The sequence below is a fragment of the Podarcis cretensis genome (assembly GCF_951804945.1).
Source record: "Podarcis cretensis genome assembly, chromosome: 4".
Taxonomy (NCBI): Eukaryota; Metazoa; Chordata; class Lepidosauria; order Squamata; family Lacertidae; genus Podarcis; species Podarcis cretensis.
Genome location: NC_137173.1, coordinates 1,533,520 through 1,543,110, shown reverse-complemented (window position 1 = coordinate 1,543,110; position 9,591 = coordinate 1,533,520). Strand labels below are relative to the sequence as shown.

Here is a 9,591-nt window from a genome sequence, read left to right as displayed (position 1 = left end):
CTCCAGTGGCAGAGAGTTCCACTGGCCTGAGGACACGAAAGGTTCAGTTTCTCTCTGTTGTCAAACGAGTCTCGCCAACAACCAGCGATGCTCCTCCAGACTGAGTTATGCTCCTTTAATTCCAAAGCTCGCTGGGCGAAAGTGTATTTTTGCTGTGTCAGAATTGCTGCTGCTTGGGTGATCTGCAGCAGAGTCATTTTCACCTCCTCCTGAGCAACAGGTCGGCCTCTTGCAGCCGGAGCTATGAGGGGGAGCCAGGCCTGACTCAGCAGGAGGCTGGGCAGATTTGCAAAGTGGTGAAGAGAAGAGGCTGCAGGATCAGGACCCCGGAGCAGGGACCGTGCACCAAAGCCTTCCAGAAAGGGATGCCTGAGCAGCTCCTGTTCCACCCTGTGAAGAAAGCAAGGGGAGCTCTCAGTGGAGAGGAGAGGCAGCTACAAGGCGCCATGTTAGGATTGAATCATCATCATCATCATCATCATCATCAAAATTTGTAGGCCACCCTATACCCGCAGGTCTCAGGCGGTTCACAGGATAAAATCACAAGACTAGAATAGTATTCCCTTTTTTTGCTGCTGCATCACAGTGTGGACTCATGTTGAGCTTGTGTGTCAGTGTTAGTAAAAAGCAAAAAAAAGAAGGAAAGGGTTCTGACCTCCCTTTGTCTCTTCAGCCTGGTCCTTGGACCCTTGTCTGTATAAAAGAGTCCACGAGAATATCCTTGCAGAGTTTTATTCTTAAAAGTCCTTGTGCAAAACATGACTGAATAACTATACACACCAGCACTAACCAACCAACCAACCCAAACACCAGCCTCAGCACCAAACTAACATTTCTCAATATATATATATATATATACAACCTGCTGCAAGCCGCTGAGTCATGCTGACCCAGCTTTATTCGCATTAAAGAAACAGTGGCCATTTTAGCCGTGACATTGTGGTCCACCAAGACCCCTAGATCCTTTTCACATGTACTGCTAGTAAGCCAGGTCTCCCCCACATTACATTGATTTTTATTTCTCCATTCCAATTAGGCATAAAATAGTCTTTTAAAGTTTATTGTGCTTTTTCATATATTTCTTGATCATCTAATAAATTCGCATTCAATCTCCAACGAATAGTCTATTCCTATAATTTCACACAAAATTGCATTTTGATCTGAAAGAGTTTTTGGTTGACTGCTGAGGTCATTTTGAATCCTGATTGTGTCTTCTGCGGCATTAGCTACGATTTCCAGTTTGGTTTCAACTGCAAATTGGATGAGCACCCCCTCAATTCTTTCATCCAAGTCCTTTATAAAGACGTCAAACAACGACAGACCCAGGACAGCACACTGCGCACATCACTTATCACTTCTCCCCAGGTTGATGAGGAACCATTAAGGAGTCCTCTTTGGGTTCGGTCAGTCAACCAGCTACAAATCCACCAAATAGTTACCTTGTTCAACCTCCATTTTAACAGCTTCCTCGCTAGAATATCATGGGGGATTTTGTCAAAAGCCTCACTGAATTCAAGATACACTATGTCCACAGCATTCCCCTAATTTACCAAGTTTGTAACTCCGTCCAAGAAGAGAAAAAAGAAAGAAAGAAAGAAATCAGATTGGTCTGGCTGACTTATTTTGGGGAAACCTATGCTGGGTCTCAGTAATCGCAGCATCTTTTCCTAAATGCTCGTAGACCGACTGCTGATGTATGTAACAGGCTGAGCAAAAGAGCAACTGCTCTAGCTTACCTTCCGCTTCAGTTGGGGAACTCAAGCCCAGATCCTCAGTTATAGACGGCCCAGAGAGCCCCTCTTGGCTCTGCAGATCAGCTCATCCAGCTGACGGGACAAACGACCTTCCAGCCATCTTCAGCAGCCAGGATCACATACCCTCCAGCATTTCTCTGATGACAAGAGGGCCGTCCATCAGGCTAGCAATTCCCTCTGCCAGGAGAGCAAGGCAGCTGATGGACGGGCAGTTTTCAGGCCCTGATCATGCGCAAGACCTTTGGTGCTGTTCTCTCACAGGAAAGTGTTTCTGGTTTTGTTTTGTTCAGAACTTTCCCCAGCCCTGCATCTGGGAACTGGTCAGTCAAATAACCAGGTAGCAACATGTCAAATAACCAGGTAGCAACAGGTAGCAACAGGACATAGAAACCCAACGCAAGTGCTTTTCATATCAACATTGAGGGTCTTTTCTGCCTTGCAATGCACCAGTTACTCCACTAATGTTTTCATTTGCTTTTGCCAAGGAATTACGATCGCATCAACACCAGAAACTTAAATCACCTGCAAATCACTTCTGCTCCTTGCACTAAATAAACTTGGGTGCCGTAGGTTTCTTGAATTTAGATTTCTGTTAAGAGACCACTGACACTTTTACACTTTTATTTATTTATTTATTTTGAAAATAATATTTATTAGTTTTCCAACAATTTAAACACTACAAACAACAAAGAGGAAAAAAAATGAACAATACAATACAATACAAAAACACTACATAACACAAACACATTAAACTAACAAAACAAAGCAAAAACAGTTTAAAACACATCAAACAATTTCAATATCTTATCTTTCATTCACTTATTTCAACGACCTCCTCACACCTCCCTTTTTGTATTCCACTTCTGTTAATTGTTTCAGCAATTCCTTTCCATCTTCCTCTGTTTTCTATCCTATAATTATCTTAACACATTCTAACCTTATTTTTTCCTTTAATGCTCTATTAATCTGTTTATATTTGGTTCCTTATAACATTTCTACTGAAGCCATATAATTTCATTCTAACATTTTTCTAACATTCATTAATTTTATAGTATTTCTGTAAATAGTCTTTAATCTTTTTCCAGTCTTCTTCCACCGACTCTTCTCCCTGGTCTCGGATTCTGCCAGTCATTTCCGCCAGTTCCATATAGTCCATCAACTTCATCTGCCATTCTTCCCGGGTGGGTAAATCTTGTGTCTTCCAATACTTCGCAATGAGTATTCTTGCTGCTGTTGTTGCATACATAAAAAAAGTTCTATCCTTCTTTGGCACCAATTGGCCGACCATGCCCAGGAGAAAGGCCTCTGGTTTCTTCAGGAAGGTATATTTACATACCTTTTTCATTTCGTTATAAATCATCTCCCAGAATGTCTTAATCCTTGGGCATGTCCACCAAAGGTGAAAGAATGTACCTTCAGTCTCTTTACATTTCCAACATTTATTATCGGGCAACACTTTTACACTTTTACACGCCCCAAGGTTGGTAGCAAGGATGAATCTTCAGTGGGAGATCTGCTCAGTTGTCCACTGGGTGCCGTCTGAGGGACAGCCTGTCCTTTGGGTTGTTGGGAATGAATTCAGCCACGGTCGGGGGGGGGGGGGCATGTGTTCTTTCCCCATGAGCTCAAGCGTGTGCTGGGTGAATACTTCACACTCCGCAAAGGACACCCCCTTCCATCTCTGCTTTCTCTAGCAGCACTTGTCATGGCGGACTAGCATGGCCTTTCTTAATGGCGCTGCAACTTGCAAAGCTCATCAGGAGCATAAGGGGGCAATGTATTAGGCACCTCTGAGAAGCCCAGAAATGCTGCCTGATGGTTAGCAATGAATAATCTAGCACAGTCCTTCAAAGGAAGTCCCTATTATTCCCATCTGATAGATAAGAACATACAGTGGAATCCAAACCAAGTTTGTTGAGCTTAGAACTCATCAAAATCAAATTAATCATGGCCAATATAAATGGGATTTAAGGGCAACAAGTAACAGCGCAGTTCTCGGCGTGTCTAGCTAGAGGGGTGTCTTCTTGAATTTGATGGGTCTTACTCACAGAAATTGGGATGCAGGTGGTGCTGTGGGTCGGACTTGCCGATCAGAAGGTCGGCGGTTCGAATCCCCGCAACGGGGTGAGATCCCATTGCTCGGTCCCTGCTCCTGCCAACCCAGCAGTTCGAAAGCACGTCAAAGTGCAAGTAGATAAATAGGTACCGCTCCGGCTGGAAGGTAAACTGTGTTTCCGTGCGTGACTCTGGTTCGCCAGAAGTGGCTTAGTCATGCTGGCCACATGACCCAGAAGCTGTATGTCAGCTGCCTCGGCCAATAAAGCGAGATGAGTGCCACAACCTCAGATTCGGCCACCACTGGACCTTAAGGTCACGGGTCCCTTTACCTCTACCTTTTTACTCACAGGTAACTCCCAACACAGAAAAATAGATACCTCTGGCAGAGCATTAAGGCGAGTTCCTGGGAAATTTGAAACTGCCCTGTCAGATTGGACCAAGATCCATTTAGCCCAGTGCTCTGTCACTGATGGTGGTCAGCCAGGGCATGAGGGTGATGGGTTTTGTCCCCACCCTCAGCAAGGATGGGGAAACCCAAATCTTCTAAGGCTCTGTTCTCAACGTACAGTGAAAGCACATGATTTCCCCCAAAGACTGCTGGGAAGTGTAGTTAACCCCTCAAAGAGCCACAATACTTAACAAACTGCAGCTCCCGTGATTCATCTGGAAGCTGAATCTTTGTCTTCAGTGCTGGAGATGGGACAATGTTCTCTCCTGCACCTGAAGGCAGCAAGCCAGCTTGGGGGTGGCAGGCTGTGTTTGTCCTACGATGCCTCACCACTGTGTCCTCCAGCCCAGCATCTGCCCCTGAAGCAGCCACCTCACTCCCAATGACACGGGTGGCCCTGGGCAATCCTGGCCACATGCCCTGATCTGTACCAGGGCCCAAGAAAGCATTGCAAAGAGAGTTGCATTCGCTTGAGGATAATTGAGTCGATTGAGGATAATTAATTGCACTTTCAGATGATTATTATTATTTCACCATTTATCAATTGGAATGTAGGACAGGACTCTGCCCCAGGGAGCTCACATTCAGGTTTGACAGCGTGGGGAGAGAACAGCAGAGGGAGAGTTGGAAGCGGCAGGGGTAGGAAGACAGGGAGGTTCAACAAGGGCAGGGATTGGGAGCCCACTGCCTGCCAATGGGAAGCAGAGTCAGGCCACATCTGGAAGAGAAGACCTTAGGTTCCCCCTCCCTGAGCAAGAGCTTCATTCAAAATATGGGCTTTGAAGCAGAACAGGTGCTACAAAAGAGAACAGGAGCGAAGATGGATATGTAGACTACTAAAGTGACCCAAACTCATATAGCCAGAAAAGTTGAGGCCACAGGCAGCTGTTTCTCAGGAGAAAGATGATTCTGCGCCCCTTGAAAGGTCACCTGAATCAGTCTGGGCAAATACACACATGGGATTCAGAAGCATTGCTGCCTCTGATACACACAACCAAGTTTTCTTGGCATGAAAATAGTTGAACAAACAATTGCAGAATTCTGGGGATTTGAAGTTCTATAATGTCTGCTGAAAGTTCTGTTGGAAATTCCTAGTGCTCCCTCATGGAACTCTATTTCCCAAGGTTCCTTAAGTTTGGGAATGACAGAGCCTTCTGGGTCAGGCCAAAGGGGACCCATCGAGTCTAGGATCCTCTTCTCCCAATGGCCAACTATGGACCCCAATGGGCAAGCTGGATTGGAGCCCCAGAGCCTCTCCCTTGACGCCGTTTCCTGCAAGTGAGATCCAGAAGCATCGCTGCCTCTGATGGTGGAGGGAGAGCAGAGCCAGCCGGACTAGGAGCCATTAGAGCTTCTCCTCCATGAATCTGCCTAGTCCGTCTTTCAGGCCACCCAGGTTGACATCTGACGTCTTTCCACAGGGAGGGAGCCACTGCTAAGAAGGCCCTTTGCCTGGTACCCTGTAGCTGAATCACCGGAGAAGGAGGACCTCAGTGTCTGGGCTGAGCGATGGGGTGGAGACGCTCCTTTGGGGCTGCCTTCAGATGTCTTCTAAAGCCTTTATACTTGCTTGTCTCCTTGGCACAGGGGTGGCATTACTCCATAGCCTCCAAGATTTCTCAGGGGAAAACAGGGATGTCTTAAGGAAAATCACAGCATTCTTAGATCAAATCAGAATCCAGGTCGGCTTCTGTAAATCCAGGAGGAGGAGCTTTGGCGCAGGGTATAAAAGGCTCCAGCCCTGGAAGAAGCTCCAGCTCAGCCCAGAAGGTTTTCTCCAGCAGCCGAGAAAAGCTCCCAGCCCACAGCCAGCCTTGGGTGGGGATTCCCTTGGTGAGTAAGGCCAGGGGTGGTTGCCTCTCTAGGCAGGTTGGGTAGGAGCTCCTCTTTCCACCTGGATAATAACCATCCATGCCTCTCCCTTTTTCCTTCCTTCCTTCCTTCCTTTGTTCCTTCTCTACAGCACACTGGTGGTCTACCCCTGGTGCCAGAGGCTCTTTGCTAACTTCGGGAACCTCTCCAGCCCTGACCTCTCATTAGGATCCTCTCCAGCCCTCTTTGCACAAGGTCCAGGAGGCTTTTTCCGAGCTGCGTGAACTGCTCTGCGACAAGCTCCACATGGACCCTGTCAACTTCATGGTGAGGCTGCTCCCCCACCCCAAGGGGATGCCTGGTGAGGGGGGGACTGGGGGTGCCGTGTGTGTGTGTGTGTTTGTGTGTGTGTGTGTGTGTGTGTGTCACTCTGGGTGGCTTACAGGACATAAAACATGGTAAAACATTTGACATTAAAAAATTTCTGATACATGGTTGCCTTTAGATTTCAGTTAGTTGTTTATTTCCTTGACATCTGGTGGGAGGGCATTCCACAGGGCAGGGGCCACAACCAAGAAGGCCCTCTGCCTGGTTCCCTGTAACCTCACCTCTCACAGTGAGGGAACTGCCAGAAGGGAGCTGGACCTCAGGGTTTGGGCTGAACAATGGGGGTGGAGACCCTCCTTTGGGTATACAGGGCTGAGGCCTTTTAGGGCTTTCAAGGTCAACACCAAAACTTTGAATTGTGCTCGGTGGTCTTAGCGGCCGCTCCCAGTCACCAGTCTAGTTGCCGCATTCTGGATTAGTTGCAGTTTCCGGGTCACCTTCAAAAGTAGCCCCACATGGGGGGCATTTCAGTAGTCCAAGCGGGAGATAACCAGAGCATGGACCACTCTGGCCAGACAGTCCACTGAGGCGTTCCCAAAGTAAAGGAAGGATTAAACTCTGATTAATAAGAATACACACAGAGACTTGAACCAGCAAGACTCTGGGAAGGGTGTGTATAATAATCTCTCTCTGTGTGTGTGCCTCCAGCCCCTGGACCAGGTCGTTTTATTCACAAAAGAGCTTTTTACAGAGTGTTCGCAAGAACCAATCAGATTTCTTCTGAGCATTTCAACAAACCCAAGTAGGGACAAAGTTAAACTACAAACACTAGTTAGGCATGCATACTTTTGGGTAAATGAATGAAAACTACAAAGGAGTGCATTCAGCAACCCTGGAGGTCATAAACAATCAATACACATGAGAAGAAGGATGGTCAGGAGGACAGCGATCATTCTCACCTTTGTGTGAGACCTGTTTCCTGGCCCTAAGATTAACATATCAGAAGAGCTACTTCAAAGAAGCTTGCCCTCTATCTTTATGGCCCAGGATGCATGCCTGGCAAAGCAACTGGACTGTGTATGTGACTTGACAAGCAAGAGAGATGGGCAGTAGAGGAAATGGCCAGAGGTGCAGAAGGTTGTGGGATTTGGTCAGAAATTATTGTCAATGAATCAAACCCAGTCAGTGCAATGCATTCATCGTGGACACAACGGCTTGATGCATATTTTATAATTCCTCATAGTAATCCCACCTGACCCCACACTCTGGATATTTGCACCCCTACAGTAGGCAGGGAGGGTCTCATGCTGTGTACCAGACGGAGCTGGTAGACACAGAATTGACCCGCACTTCTATGGACAGCTGAGAGTCCAAAATTACTCCCAGGGTGTGCACCTGGTCCTTCAGGGGCACAGTTACCCCATTCAGGACCAGGGAGTTCCCCACACCCACCTGCCCAAAGTCCACCCTAAGCAGTGCTTCTGTCTTGTCAGGTTTCAGTCTCAATCTGTTGAATCTGTTGTGGGATCTGTTGTGGGGAGAGGGTGTCCAACACATGGGTCCCCTGGCAGAAGGAGTCACCCTCTTTTTTCTCTTCCAGCTCCTGGGCAACATCATCATCATCATCCAGCTACTCCTCCCCCCATTAGACAGAAATTCACCCCTGCTTGCCCCCATGCCTTCCACAAGCTGGTTGGGGTGATGGCTCATGCGCTGGCCCGCCGGTCCCACTGAGACACCCCCAGGGAGAAGTGGCTAGCTCCTACTGATCTCACCACCCACCGGGTGGGGTGGGGGCCACCCCTTCTTGCCCCCATGTGATGCTTGACCCTCTAATAAATCCTCCCTCTGCATTATGACCTGGTTTCCTGTGTCCTCAATTCTCATGGCGGACTGATCCCCCCCCCATGTTCCAAGGGCCCCCCCCATCTCAATGGTCATCTCCCCACCCAGTTCTGGTCGGTTGCCCTCACTCTTCTTCCTACTCTAGAGAAATTGGGGGTGAGAGACTCAGAGGGGGATGCGGACCCTTCCCCTGCTCTGGATTCCATCCCTCTGAATAAGGGGTGGGGGTACCAACATGGCCACCCAGGGAGACCCCCAAGGGTCACTCTCCCCCCACAATGCCACTCCCTGCCTCTTTCCAGATGGGTGTCAGGGACAGAGCTGCCTCCGAATTGGCAGGGAGAGGGAGGAATTCATTTTGTTTTATCCATTTATTTGTTTATTAAATTTGGGGGTTCACAGTATGCAGTTACGATATAAAACCACAAAACACATAAACAAAACAAAAACAACCCAATAAACACCCCCGCCAACATATTTCACACCCATAATAACATCAAAGGAGTTTTGCAGCTGCATTTAAACATCAAACAAAGCGATCCAAAGTAAAACGCCAGGGGGGCAGCGAACCCGGAAGTCACCCTTTGGGAGTCCCAGGCAGAGATCAATGGGGGGTAAGGGGCAGGTCTCCCCTAATCTTCCGAGGGTATTGAATGGGCATGATCTGCAGCCGTCCAATAATGTCTTTTTGGGGTTTCTGATCCGGGATGGACATCCCTATCTCCCAGACGAAGCAGAGGCGAGGTTCTCCCCCAGTCCCAGGCTTGGAAGCAGCCGCTCCCCCTGTGGCTTTTGTCCTTCTGACTGCCAGCCAGGTGTTCTCGGGTGCAGAGCAAGTGCCTTCCTTGCGCCCTCAGGCCATTCGCTGGCCCAGAAAGCTGCCTGGCTCCTTCAGCAAAGGATTTCAACCCTTGCTGGATCCAGGAATGAGAAGGGACTCGTTCCAGCATCATATGGGCTAAGCCACCCACCCCAAACTCAAAGCAATATTTTGAAATTACAAAGGAAGCTTAAGTATACAGAGGACATTTAGTGCAGCAAAGTGAACAAAACAATTCTCTTAAACAATTATCTTCAACAAAACATTGCTTAAGGAGGTCAACTTTAAAACAGAGCAGAGCAGGAAGGTTGGAGACTTTAGCGAGGCACGTAGGCAATGGCGGAGGAAGAGGAGTGCGGGGGGAGCGCAACGCCCCCAGCAGTTGCATCCCGGTAGGGGGCCATCTCGGCTGCCCCCTCCCGGGCCCGTGCTGGGCACTATGCTCCTGCAAGTGGCATGCCCTGCCCCCAGGACGCGCGTTGGACCGTCTATTGGAATGGTATTTAAAAGATGAAGAAGTCAAATCA

The 9,591-nt window shown here is 48.2% G+C and overlaps 1 long non-coding RNA gene across 1 annotated transcript; it reads left to right on the top strand.

Annotated features, from left to right (window-relative positions):
• The first annotated feature begins 6,011 nt into the window (after positions 1–6,011).
• LOC307215149 lies at positions 6,012–8,253 on the top strand. The gene is made up of 3 exons (XR_013838321.1): positions 6,012–6,093; positions 6,224–6,399; positions 8,000–8,253. It is a non-coding gene; the product is annotated as an uncharacterized lncRNA (long non-coding RNA).
• The last annotated feature ends 1,338 nt before the right edge of the window (positions 8,254–9,591 follow it).